Raw genomic sequence first — 14494 nt, forward strand, 5'->3', positions numbered from 1 at the left:
GGAACAGCAGTTGATTAATACATCGCCGTAATTAAAGTAATCAAATTGACGGCTTCGCTTGGAGTTGCGTCGGGTCTGGAGCGTAGCAAAATGTTATCTATGCAAAGCGGGCGCAGGAGAGATATGTGCAAATTTATACCCGTGGAATGCACCATCGCTTCCTCCAATAATTACAGCTCGACACTCCGTAATTTTCCTAAGCTCTATTACTCCTAAATGTTCCCTTTGAGGCTTCTCCTCCTCCTCTTCCTCTTTCTCCTTCTCCTCCTCCTCCCACCTTCCCTTTCCTTCCTTCCTTCCTTCCTTCTTTTCTCCCTTCCTATCTAACTCCTTCCCTCCCTCTTTCCCTTCCTTCCTTTCTCCCTTCCTATTTTCCTCCTTCCCTCCCTCCTTCCCTTCCTTCCTTCCTTCTTTCCTTGCTTTCTCCCTTCTTATCTTCCTCCCTCCTTCCCTTCCTATCTTCCTCCCTCCTTCCCTTTTCTGTCTACCCACTCCTTCCTTCCTTCCCTCCCCTTCTTCCTTCCTATTTTCCTCCCTTCCTTTTCTGTCTACCCATCCTTCCTTCCCTCCCTCCATCCCTTTCTCCCTTTATATCTTCCTCCATCCCTCCCTCATCCCTCCCTCCCTTCTTATCTTCATCCCTCCCTCCCTTTTCTGTCTACCAATTCCTTCCACCCTCCCTCCCTTCTTCCCTTACATCCCTAGGTGGATGTAATAGAGGAGAGGCAGTTCTCCGAATAGTCACTAGATGGCAACAGGGAATTTAGGGTTCCCATATTGCTTTACTAACACCTAGTGGTGGTCTGAATTTTTGCAACCTAGATAGATTAGCCCAGGGGTGAAATCCAGCAGGTTCTGACAGGTTCTGAAGAACTGGTAGTGGAAATTTTGAGTAGTTTGGAGAACCAGTAGTGGAAATTTTGAGTAGTTCAGAGAACTGGCAGATGCCACTTCTGAGAATGGAGAGAATGGAGATTTTGCAGTATCCTTTCCCTGGAGTGGGGTGGGAATGGGGATTTTGCAATATCCTTCACTGGAGTGGGGTGGGAATGGAGATTTTGCAGTATCCTTCCCCTGGAGTGGGGTGGGAATGGGGATTTTGCAATATCCTTCCCTGGAGTGGGGTGGGAATGGGGATTTTGCAATATCCTTCCCTGGAGTATGGAGGGAATGGGGATTTTGCAGTATCCTTCCCCTGGAGTGGGGAGGGAATGGGGATTTTGCAATATACTTCCCTGGAGTATGGAGGGAATGAGGATTTTGCAGTATCCTTCCCCTGGAGTGGGGAGAGAATGGGGATTTTGCAGTATCCTTCCCCTGGGGTGGGGAGGGAATGGGGATTTTGCAGTATCCTTCCCCTGCCACGCCCACCAAGCCATGCCAACCAAGCCACACCCATAGAACCATTAGTAAAAAAAAAATGAATTTCACCACTGGGGCAGCCCTATGCCGACTGCTGGTGAGACCAGTTTACAACAGCTGCAGGTACCTAAGGCAAAAATCCCCATCAAACGGAGTGATAAACAAGGATTTAGAGCAGAGTTTTGCTCCTTTCTTCTCTTCGAACAGTCGTAAAGCCTTCCGGATAGCTGCAAATAGCTATCATTGAACTTTCGCGGCCCTGTTTTTATCAAGGAGAGCAAACCGTTACCATTGAATCTCATCGTGTCTGGTTTTACATGCGGAGCCATTATCTCTCTCTATAAAAATCCGGAGCACATCTCAACCACTTCTTTAACGGTGAGATGGATGAACGGATAATTATTTACCATTACCATTTAATTGGCCACTGACCTAGTTTTTCAGGTGCCGCAAAATGAGCAGACATTGGCGGCTCATATCTCATTGGCTGAACTAAACAAATGCAGAAGTTTTTTTTCCTTAAATGCTGAGCTGAGATACAAACGGCCCTTCAAACATCACTTGGCCCATTCAGAGAGATTCCCCCCCCCCCCAGTGATGGCTTTAGGTCAGGTTTCAAAAGTTTATTTGCTTACGGAACATAAACACAGCTATTCCTTCAACAGGAACTGAACAATGTCCTTATTTGGACCTCGCTATGTTTTATTAAAATATTCATGACTGGGAGAGACATGGGAACAAGGTCAGCCAATGAATAGGCATAGCAACTAAGCCAGCCAATGGGAGCTTGAACAGATCTGAGTCTGTGCAAAGAATTGAAACAGAAACTTAAGCCGCCTGCTGCTCTGAGAGGTAAACTAGCAGTCTTGTCTGCTGATATGAAACTAACCGCTTGGGTTTGCCTGTAACTCTCTTGCGTTGTGTTTTACTTGGAAGAACCACCTGTTGGTATTGTACATTTATTCATCTATTCTTAGGTATAGAAAGAAGTGAATGAATTCTGCTGCACCAGTTATCTGTGTGCGCTTCTGGATTTGAATTTATGCAACAAACTCTGACATGTTTGCACTCAATTATGTTATCTCTCAGACAAAAAAATTGACCGCTTCATGTTATGACATTGTCCCATTCATTCTTTAATCGGATAGGTAGTACCACATGAATAAGCAATGTGTTCTGACCTGACTCCCAAACACAACAAACTCTCTGTAGTTAACTAAATATTTCCTTTATTAGGAGCAGCCCCAGCAAAAAACCTCTCTCTCTCTCTCTCTCTCTCCCTCCCTCCCTCCCTCCCTCTCTCCCTCCCTCCCTCTCTCTCACACACAAAGCAGGCTAATAAGTCTGTCTGACAGGGAGATAGTTTTCTGCCACATCTATTCATCTCTGCCACCTGTCTTTTCTCCCAGAGCTAGGGTGGGCTTTGTTAGCAGTGGTGGCTCTTCTGTCTCAAGGACCAGCCCATAAATTTCCACTGCTCTCCTCTCCTCTGCCTTCTGTGCATCCACGCGCCAGGCCCTGGACCCAGCTTTTCATCCTCTTCCTCATCAGCCAGCCCCAGACCTGGGGGCTGTTGACTCTCCATCTGACAGCTGATGGATGGCCCAGGCTCCACTTCTGTCTCTATTTCTGACAGCTCCATTCCCTCTTTCCCCCTCAGAGCTCTCAGATTGCCTTTATACTGGCCCTGACTCCCACATCGCTGCCTCCTCTGATTCAGTTGCCACAGGGGGCAGTGGTCAACAGGCCACAACACAATGAGGAATAACATACACCAGTGAGAATAAAAAATATAGCAGAGGAAAGGAATAATGGACATTGAAATGTGTTTGAATATTAGTAGCTCAGGTTGGCAGTTAGTCTGTTGGTTTGAGCTCTGAGCTTGGCAATTTGACTGCAAATGTTTCATTACTGTTCAAGGAGACATCATCAGTATGTTTTGAGTTGTGCTTGTCTGTCAGGTCTTTAAATACCATTTTTATGAGAGGCAAATTACTCTGAATGTTGTTTGGATATTTCTGAGTCATGGACTGATTTTAGACTGTCGGATTGGCTAGCTGTTGTTGTTGGGCTGTATTTAAGTATTGTCTGATGAGCACAACTCAAAATGCACTGACGAGGTCTCCTCGAGTGGTGATGAAATGTTTGCAATCAAATTGCCCAGCTCAGAGCTCAAACTAACAGCCTAAATAATGGACATTGTCAAGATCACACAACTCGGACTTTATAGTATTATTGCATTCGCTAACTAACAGAAAGATTTTGTATTTTGTAATTTGACTTACGTTTCTTTCTCTTTTAAATGAAAAATTAAATAAAAATTAAAATTAGACAGAACCTAGGGCCAGGTTTGGCCATCACTACAGACACCAAAAAAAGCTGCAAAATTTAGGAGCACACAGGTAAAAACAAAATCATCATTATTCTTTCTGTTCATCCTCCAAAGAGGTGATCTCCAGATATAGAGCATAATTTTAATGTTCCCAGTAGCCTTCCGAATGTGGAAATGTTCAAGCAAGGAGAGAAAGTGCTAAGAAGGAAGATAAATTACAAATTCTTCAAGGGGAATAAAGAAAGAAAATTCAAGACAGCCAGGAGATGAAAAATACATGAGGTCAGAAACGGAAGGCCAGAAAAACGGATGGTATGGATGTGAGGACTTTCCATAACTTTTTAATGGGGCAGTTCACAAAATAACTAAAATTAAAAGTATTGCTGTAGCTACCTGGCCACAAAAATGGCTCAGGCACTTTTAGCAACGATTTTTTCAAATAGCCCAGGAATAGCAATACAACTAAAACTGGTGATAAGCTCTAAAACAGAGAGTCTCAATCTTGCCAACTTTAAGATGCACGGACTTCAACTCCCAGAATTCCCCAACCAACTCCCAGAATTCCTCAACCAACTCCCAGAAATTCCCCAACCAACAACCCCAACAACCAATGTTGGTGCGTCTTATACACCAAATACAGCCATTTTTGGTCTCCTGAAGCCCTGCTCCCGCAGTCCAATTATAATGCATCCAAATGCATTATACCTATACCTATAACCAACTCCCAGAACTCTCCAACCAACTCTCAGAATTTCCCAACCAACTCCCAGAATTCCCCAACCAACAATCCCAACAACCAATGTTGGTGCGTCTTATACACCGAATACAGCCATTTTTGGTCTCCTGAAGCCCTGCTCCCGCAGTCCAATTATAATGCATCCAAATGCATTATACCTATACCTATAACCAACTCCCAGAACTCTCCAACCAACTCTCAGAATTTCCCAACCAACTCCCAGAATTCCCCAACCAACAATCCCAACAACCAATGTTGGTGTGTCTTATACACCGAATACAGCCATTTTTGGTCTCCTGAAGCCCTGCTCCCGCAGTCCAATTATAATGCATCCAATTGTCAAGTGGGAGATAACTTCAAAAGGATGGAATGCTGGACAGTTGGCCTTGGCGGGAAACTCCCTTCCTCCACATGCGTAGTAAGGTGGTCCGATCAGTCTAGAAACTTCCTCCAGCACCTCATGATTCCCCTCCCAGATACCATGCCCCCCTCCCCGTTTCAATGACAGCCGAAGCAGCAGCAAAGCAGAGGCTGACACCTGCAGAGTGCTCCTGGGGGCTGGGGAGGACAAAAACTTTTTTTCTTACTTACCTCTTCAAAATCTTGGTGCGTCTTATACACCAAAAAATACGGTAGGCAAAAGAAAATACAATAATAAAAACATATGTGCTAAATACAAAGAATCCATGTTCAGATAAACACATTGTCTTTACATCTATTCACTATAACAGATTCTTAGTTTGACCTTGACGTTTATTGATTAGCCCTTGGACCATATCAAAGTGCAAAGTTCCAGAAACAAATTATTACTAAAATATGATAAAAGCAATTTAAAATGAAATTTGATTAAAATACAATTTCAAATGGAATTCCAATAAAATACAATTTCAAATGGAAATGGAATAAAATACAGTCTAAAATGAAATTGGAATAGAATACAATAATTTAAGATATCGATAAAATATGATAAAAATTATATTTCGGTGTCACCCCTGCAATCTACCCCAATCAATCCCACGTACGCAGATCTCAACCCAACCATTTTGTTTAAGTACTGTGCTGTGTTAAATGCTATTTTCCAGTTCTGGCCGTGCATGAAATAAGTGTCAGGCCTGCAGTTATATCCCTTTTAGGATATTTGGCCTGCCACACTCTCTCTTATTTCATTATGCTGTTTCATTAGTGTAGCAGTTGGGAGGGGGGAATAGAAAGGAGTAGAATGGTGGAATGTGTTGTTGTCATTCCTTTCTAGAAGCTCAAGGTCATCTTTTGCCTCCGCACTTCTGCACCTGACCGGAACCAGCTGGGTGGAGATGCAGCGTGGAAGAAGAAGATTGGATCATGTGATGGATTTGTGGGTGTGGGGACAAGATCATGAACTTTCAACTGAGTGGGAATCCTAGGTAACTTCCAGAATTGGGATTCCACAGATGTGCCAAGGTGTCTGACTTATTAAATTGGAACTTTAAGGATCATTTTGCCTTGGACTCTGATTTAATTCTGCATGAGACTTGGAACACTGACAGTAAGTTGTTTTGATATAGGGATTCCAATGGGTCATTAGTGGGGACTGCCTGTGTGAGTGCCTGAGTATGCCTGATTCGGAGGACCTGGCGGGACATGCGGGGGCCATTGGGGTGGTTGGGGGAATTATGCCCACGGGAGAGAGTCGGAGCATTGCGGTCATAACAGGGAGAGGCAGATATGGCGGGGACTTTAGGGCTGGCCATTACAGGGGAAGGAGGGTTCGCTATATTGCAGAGATCCCTCCTTCCGGCCCTATGAGTCCCACTCCAAGGTCAGATGGCGTGAGCGATCAGGACCCTGGTCTCAGGCTGCTGTCGCTAAATGCCAGGTCTGTTATCCATAAGGCTCCCCTCGTCCGGGACTTGATTGTAGACGAGGGGGCAGACCTGGCATGTATTACTGAAACATGGCTGGGCACGGAGGGAGGAGTCCCCCTCGTAGAGCTGTGCCCAGACGGGTTTCAGGTGCTTCATCAGCCGAGAGCCCAGGGAAGGGGTGGCGGTGTGGCTATTGTAGTCCGGGAGTCTTTAGCTCCTCGTAGGATCCCTGCTCCGGAGCTTGTCGGGTGTGAGTCCCTGCTAGTGAAGTTGGACCTCAAGGGTCAAGCGGGTTTGCTGCTAACGTACCTGCCTCCCAACTGCGTTGCAGCGGCCCTCCCTGCGCTCCTCGAGTCAATAGCCGAGCTAGCAATTGAGTTCCCTAGACTAATGGTTCTGGGGGACTTCAATTTGCCTTCGCTCGGCGAACACTCTGATGGAGCGCAGGAGTTCATGGCCTCCATGACAGCCATGGGCCTGACCCAGGTAATTCGAGGCCCTACCCACTTGGCGGGACATACACTCGACCTCGTATTCCTCTCGGAGCAGTGGAATTATGATCTTGGTCTGAGGGGAAATGAGACCATTCCCCTGTCGTGGTCAGACCACTACCTACTGAGGCTAGACTTCCGGAGGCCAAACCCCCACCGTAGGGAGGAGGAACCGACCAGGTGGTTCCGCCCCAGGCGACTGATGGACCCTGTTAGGTTCCAGACGGAGCTTGGGGTCATTCCAGATGCTCTCGCCCACAGTTCGGCGGAGACTATTGCTGCGGCCTGGCACTCGGCGGCATCAGAGTCTCTTGACCGAATTGCGCCACTACGGCCCCTCCGGGTCAGCGGCTCGCGGAGACCCCCTTGGTTCACCGAGGAGCTCCGCGAGATAAAGCGCCGGAGGAGACGCCTAGAGCACCGGTGGAGATCCGATAGGTCCGTACCGAACCGAGCATTGTTGACAGCCTGCACCAAGGAGTATATTTGGGCACTGAGAACTGCCAAAAGATCACACATTGCCTCCTTGGTAGCGTCCGCCGAGTCTCGCCCAGCCGCCCTGTTTGGGATAACCCGCTCCCTCCTAAATAGGAGGGAGACGGGGAACCCCATACAGGGAAGGGCTGAGGAATATAGTCAGTTCTTGGCGGACAAAATTGCTCGGTTTCGATCGGAACTGGACTCCACCCCTGCAGATCCAGCCGGGACACAGGGGAATAACTTGGTAGACCATCTCTGGGTTGAGTTTCAGGATGTTGCCTCTGGGGATGTGGACAAGGCTATGCGAGCTGTAAGTTCCTCCACCTGTATACTGGACCCGTGTCCCTCTTGGCTGACTGCCAACAGCAGAGAGGTGACACGAGGCTGGATCCAGGCGGTTGTCACCGCCTCTCTTCGGGAGGGACACCTCCCCACCGCACTTAAGGCGGCGGTGGTGAGGCCCCTCCTGAAGAAACCGTCCTTGGATCCAGCAGTTCTTAACAACTATCGTCCAGTCTCCAACCTCCCCTTTCTGGGGAAGGTTGTTGAGAAGGTGGTGGCCTTACAGCTTCAGCGTACCTTGGAGGAAGCTAACTATCTTGACCCCTTCCAGTCTGGCTTCAGGCCCGGTTACAGCACTGAAACCGCTTTGGTCGCATTGACCGATGATCTCTGGAGAGCCAGAGATGGAGGCTATGCGTCCATCCTGGTTCTCCTTGACCTCTCAGCGGCTTTCGATACCATCGACCATGGTATCCTTCTGCGACGACTGCGGGAGGTGGGGGTGGGCGGCACTGTTTTACAGTGGTTCTCCTCCTACCTCTCGGACAGGTCGCAGTCGGTGTTGGTGGGGAGGGAGAGATCGTCCCCGAGGCCCCTAACCTATGGGGTGCCGCAGGGTTCGGTTCTGTCCCCCCTGCTATTTAACATATACATGAAACCGCTGGGCGAGATCATTCGGAGGCACGGGATTAAGTACCATCAATATGCGGACGATACGCAGTTGTATCTGTCCGCCCCGTGCCAACTCAATGAAGCGGTGGACGTGATGAACCGGGGCCTTGAGGCTGTTAAAGACTGGATGAGAGCTAACAAACTGGTACTCAACCCGGAAAAGACCGAGTGGCTGTTGTGTTTTCCTCCCAAAAATTTGGTTAACGTTCCATCAATCAGGCTGGGGGGGCAAAATTTATTCCCCTCAGATAGGGTCCGCAACTTGGGAGTCCTCCTGGATCCACAGCTGAGTTTTGACCACCATCTGTCGGCTGTGACCAGGGGGGCATTTGCCCAGGTTCGCCTGGTGCGCCAGTTGCGGCCCTACCTGAACCGGGAGGCTCTCACAACAGTCACTCGAGCCCTTGTGATCTCTAGGCTGGAATACTGCAATGTGCTCTACATGGGGCTGCCCTTGAAGAGCATCCGGCGACTTCAGCTAGTCCAGAACGCGGCCGCGCGAGTGATCATGGGCGCACCACGGTTCGCCCATATAACACCAATCCTCCGTGAGCTGCGCTGGCTACCTGTTGATCGTCGGGTGCACTTCAAGGTCTTACTTACCACCTATAAAGCGCTCCATGGTAGTGGATCTGACTATTTGAGAGACCGCCTCCTGCCAATTACCTCCCTGCGTCCCATCAGATCGCACAGAGTAGGCCTCCTCCGAATTCCATCCGCCAGTCAGTGCCGACTGGCGACTACGCGGAGGAGAGCCTTCTCAGTTGCAGCTCCGACATTATGGAACAACCTCCCCGTGGAGATCCGTACCCTCACCACAGTCCAGGCCTTCCGCACAGCCCTCAAGAACTGGCTATCCCGTCAGGCCTGGGGATAGGATTACTCTCACCCCGCCCGAATGTTGAGTGAATGTTGTGTTTTTATGACCAATTTCCTTTAATCACGATTTTTTTTTCTTTTTAAGTTTTGTCTTGCACCCCCTTCCCTTTATTGCTGTAAGCCGCCCTGAGTCCCCTCAGGGAAAAGGGCGGCATATAAATTTGCAATAAAACATAAAACATAAAAAAACATTAATTTGGTACATAGACCAAGGTGCATGTCTCTGACCCACTTACACAAGCAACAAACAAATAGGATGTGAGCCAGTTCTTCTACCACTACCGCTCCGCAAATGTACAATGCTTCACAAGGAATGGTCAAAGGAAAAGCAAATCTTAAGATAAGACACAAGTTGATTCCACTGAAGACCAAGCTGAATGTGCAATCAACATATAATGCAATCTAGTAGAGAAGAAATAATAAATGTCCTCTCCAGAGAATTAAAAAGAATCAGAGCTATAAAAGTAAGCCGCACAACATAAGTTTGTCAAAGTATCACAACACAGACCAAAAGAACTTGAGTCAATCTCAGTTTGTGCAATGCCCCGCTCACTCACTTACTCACACACACACACACACACACACACACATTCACGTGGTTTAGAGTGTTTATTGATATTCCCCAGCAATTCCCTTCCCCCAGCCTCAGAACTGTCCCAAATAAATCCAGCCACAAGGCAATGGCCAATAGTCCATAAAACAATGGAAAGTCGCTCCAACAAATAAGTCCAACCAACCAACTTAAATCCACCAGGCCAAAGTGAAATAGCAGCCAACAGAGCTCACTCGGCAAGATAAGTTTGAGTCTCCAAGGCACAAAGTCAAGCAAGAAGAATGAGGAACAAGCACACACAGCCAGAAACCAAACACGTTGTTTCCAGCAACGCCTCCCTACACCTGCTGTGGTAAATAGCTTTCCGGTACAGCCCATCAAGACGGGCAGGGCCACTTCCCAAGTAATCTGGCAGATCTCCATTGCTCTCGTCTTTTCTCTGCCATGTGTGCTCTCTGATCCATCACGGAAGGCATCTCCTCCTCTCTCTCTTCTTCACTGACCCCAGCTGAAGCCTCCTACAAATCTCTTTCAGCTGGCCATTCAAAGTAATCAATTAACCAGTTCCTGACATGCCAGAAATGAGCTCACCCCCCCCCCACCCTTGAGCTGACCTCCAAGGAAGAATCTGAGGAGTCATCCAAGGGACACATCACATTTTGCAACAGATCTGCCACATTTTGCAAAAATCACAGGACTCTGAATGCAACAGCCCACAAATTGTGCATTTTTTTTTAGATTAGTTTGTAGTTTGTAAATGTAACAAAGTTTTAGACAGAGGCCCAAACCTCAACCATCCACATATATGCATACACATTGCACACATGTTCTCACAATTGGTCAAACAACAATCCGGCAAAAAGAAATACTACAATCCAAATAAAATTTGACTTACCGGACTGTCATTTCAACGTCTAGTCACATCCTATCCATTTGAGCTCCTAGAAAAAAAAAAGATAAGAAACTTTGTTTTATTCCACAGATAAAGCATTTCCTCGATTCTCAGAAGCAAAAGATCATCTTCGTGTTTTTACTGGGTATATAAAAAAGCATGGAGCCTCTAACCAGGGGATTGAAGGCGGTGCCAAAACCCACAGTACAATTTCCTTAAAGCTTTCTTCCCTTCTGCAAAAACATAAATTAAAAAGCTTCTGTTTTTTTTTCTTACTCTTGAAGTCCTTAAAAATTTCCTTTGAACTTTTCTTGGTGTTTTTTTTTATTGATTTTTTTGGTGTTTTTTAATTGAATTTAAAAATTCAATTAAAATTAACAATGATCAATAATTTATTTTGTTTTGTTCAGGCTAGGCTGGCTTGCTGGAAAAGCCAACTTTTTAGGGCACGTCGGAAGGACCGGAGGTTGGGGATTATGCGAAGCTCCGGGGGCAGCTCATTCCAGAGGGAAGGCGCTCCCACAGAGAAGGCTCTCCCCCTGGGGATCACTAGCCAACACTGTCTGGCTGACGGCACCCTGAGGAGGCTAACTCCGTGGTATCGCACTGGACGATGGGAGGCTACCGGTGGCAGTAGGTGGTCTCGCAGGTACCCTGGGCCTAAGCCATGGAACGTTTTAAATGTCATAATTAGTACCTTGAATTCAGAGGTGGGTTCCTACCAGTTCGCACCAGTTCGGTAGAACCGGTTCATCAAATCTACCGAACCGGTTAGAAGAGGTTCCACCAGAAAGCAGGCCACACCTACAGAAGAGGTTCCAAAATTTTTTGAAACCCACCACTGACACACACACACACACACACACACACACACAGAGACAGACTCACACAGAGAGAGAAAGAAAGGAAGAAAGAAATAAATAAAAAAAGAAAAAAGAAAGAAAAAGTGAGAAAGAGAGGAAAGAAAAAAAGGAAAAAGGGACAGAGAGACAAAAGGAAGGAAAGAGAGAGAGGGGGGGAGAAAGATGGCCGGCAAGCCACTCCCACCAGGTCACATGGCCAGCAAGCCACTCCCACAAAGGAGGCCACACCCACAGAGTAGGTACAAAAACTTTTTGAAACCCACCACTGCTTGAATTTCAGCTGAGCTCTTATTTAGTTTATATGAACAATATTAACGTTAAAAGCACTCCTTTTGCAGGAAACCGTCAGCCCGTCAACCAATCCCAATAAAGTATTTTCCCGCTTCAACAGCAGACATGAGTGAGAACTTCAACAACTATTTTCAGCTACTTATTTCAATATGGAACATCCTCGACTTACAACACATCATTCACTGACCATTCAAAATGACGAGAGCATTGAAAAAAAGGGCATATATATAATATGCTGGATGTGTGTGTGTGTGTGTGTGTGTGTGTGTGTGTGTGTATGTATATATATATATACATATATGAATATATCTGTCTATATTTCTATATCTCTTTCTATCTCTACCTCTATCTATCTCTATAAATGTGCAAATCTGTCTGTGTGTCTGTCATCTATCTATCCCCTCTGTATTTGTTGTAATAATTCTCCTTCTCAGGAATATTAAATGGAAACAATTTCCATTCCAGCAAGTGCCCTCCAATATGTCATTAATTTTGTTTTCTTATTGTAGAATCCCTTATCAGGGCAAAACAATAGGTGACCCTTTTTTTAAAAAAATTAAAAATAAAATAACGGTAAACCAAGTCACTGCAATTCGATAAAACTTGCATTATCTGGAGTTGCAGGAACATTAGTCTAATGTGCTTTAAAAGATCACCTTCTCTGAGTGCTATAATAAGTTTGTGTGAAAAGCAGAAAGCATGTAATATGTAATAAAATCTGGCCTTTAATGAACCATTGTGGCACCGAGGTTTCTGCTACCGTTTGGCAGAAAATGTCCCTTTAATTAGTGAATTAAGAAAAGCAAAGTGGCTGTTACCTTTGATGATAAGTCTGTTTAAGGATGAGGAAGGAAGGAAGGAAGGAAGGAAGGAAGGAAGGAAGGAAGGAAGGAAGGAAGGAAAAGAAAGGAAGGAAGGAAGGAAAAGAAAGGAAGGAAGGGAGGGAGGAAGGAAGGAAGGAAGGAAAAGAAAGGAAGGAAGAAGGAAGGAAGGAAGGAAAAGAAAGGAAGGAAGAAGGAAGGAAGGAAGGAAGGAAAAGAAAGGAAGGAAGAAGGAAGGAAGAAAGGAAGGAAGAAGGAAGGAAGGAAAAGAAAGGAAGGAAGAAGGAAGGAAGGAAAAGAAAGGAAGGAAGAAGGAAGGAAGGAAGGAAAAGAAAGGAAGGAAGAAGGAAGGAAGGAAGGAAGGAAGGAAAAGAAAGGAAGGAAGGGAGGGAGGAAGGAAGAAAGAAAGAAAGAAAGAAAGAAAGAAAGAAAGAAAGAAAAGAGGGAACAAAAGAAGGAACAAAAGAAGGAACAAAAAAGGAAGGAAGGAAAGAAGGGAAAGAAAAAGAAGGAAAGAAGAAAGAAAGAAAGAAAGAAAGAAAGAAAGAAAGAAAGAAAGAAAGAAAGAGGAAAAAGGAAAAAGGAAAGAAAGAAAAAAGGAAGGAAAGAAAAAAACCTTCTTTCTTTCCTTCATTCCTCCTTTATTATTTTTACAAATAACACAAGGTGACAAATATATCCAACCCCCTCCTATTGTTCCTACAACCACACATTTATGAGGTAAGTTGGGCTGTATCCCTAACTACAGCTACCCTGTTTCCCTGAAAATAAGACCTCCAGGGGTAGGTTGCTACCGGCATTACTGCTGGTTCGGTGCACCCACAACTTCTGGAGGCAAGCTGTTCCACTGATTAATTGTTCTCACTACCAGGGATTTTCTCCTTAGTTCTAGGTTGCTTCTCTCCTTGACTGTTTCTTGTCCCGCCTTCTGCCGCTTTGGAGAATAGCTTGACTCCCTCTTCTTTGTGCCAGTCCATCAAATACTGGAATACTGCTATCATGTCCCCTATCTTGTCCTTCTTTTCTCTAAATCAACCCAAATCCTCAACAAATTCTTCGTATGTTTTTGCCTCCAGGCCTTTAATCCTCTTGGTTGCGCTTCTCTGCACTTTTTCCAAAGTCTCAACATCGTTTTTGGTAACGTGGTGACCAAAACCGGATGCAGTATTCCAAGTGTGGTTTTCCTAGGGCTTTATAACAGGGGTGGGCTTTAAATATTTCAGCAATGGGTTCTCTGCCTGGTTGCTGGGTGGGTGTGGCCATGGTGGGCGTGATCTAGTCGGCCTCATGCACCATGGCACGGGGGGGGGGGGGGATTTTTCCTTCCCTAGGCTCCAGAGGTTTTCTGCGAGTCTCTGGGAGGGCGAAAACTGCATCCCCTGGGCTCCAGAGGCCAAAAATGGGCCCATTCCTGGCCTTCTGGAAGGCCCATATTCCCCCTCCCCAAGCCTCCACTTTCCTTGCATCCAAAACAGGCTACATGGAGACTACTGGGAGGGGTGGGGCAGGGAGGGACGGGTGGGTTGCAATGGTGGGTTCCAGCCGGCATGGCCCTGTATGGCCCAGTACAGCCCGATATGGCTGTACTGGTAGTAATTGGGAGCAGCGGCCAGCGTACTGGTACAGTGGCTCGCTTGGCCCACCTGCCGACCCGCATTCCTTACATTCATTCATTCATTCATTCATTCATTCATTCATTCATTCATTCATTCATCTATCTATCTATTTATTTATTTATTTATTTATTTATTTATTTATTTATTTATTTATTTATTTATTTATTTATTTATTTATCTACTTATTTATTTATTTATTTGTTTGTTTGTTTGTTTATTTGTTTATTTATTTATTTATTTATTAGACTTATATACCGCTTCATAGGGCTTTCAGCCCTCTCTAAGCGGTTTACAGATTTTTAGCAAATTGAGTCAGCAGATTGCCTCCAACAATCCGGGTCCTCATTTCACCCACCTCGGAAGGATGGAAGGCTGAGTCA

The 14494-nt window shown here is 45.9% G+C and overlaps 1 protein-coding gene across 1 annotated transcript in view; it reads left to right on the forward strand.

Moving 5' to 3' along the window:
* LOC148044279 (uncharacterized) overlaps window positions 1-14494 on the forward strand; it is a gene marked incomplete at its 3' end in the record, with an annotated part of 81205 nt that overhangs the window by 10319 nt on the left and 56392 nt on the right. The window lies entirely within an intron of this gene.

The sequence above is a fragment of the Thamnophis sirtalis genome, unplaced genomic scaffold (assembly GCF_051295495.1).
Source record: "Thamnophis sirtalis isolate CommonGarterSnake01/CBP01778 unplaced genomic scaffold, rThaSir2_p1.2 scaffold_8, whole genome shotgun sequence".
NCBI classification, from domain to species: Eukaryota; Metazoa; Chordata; class Lepidosauria; order Squamata; family Natricidae; genus Thamnophis; species Thamnophis sirtalis.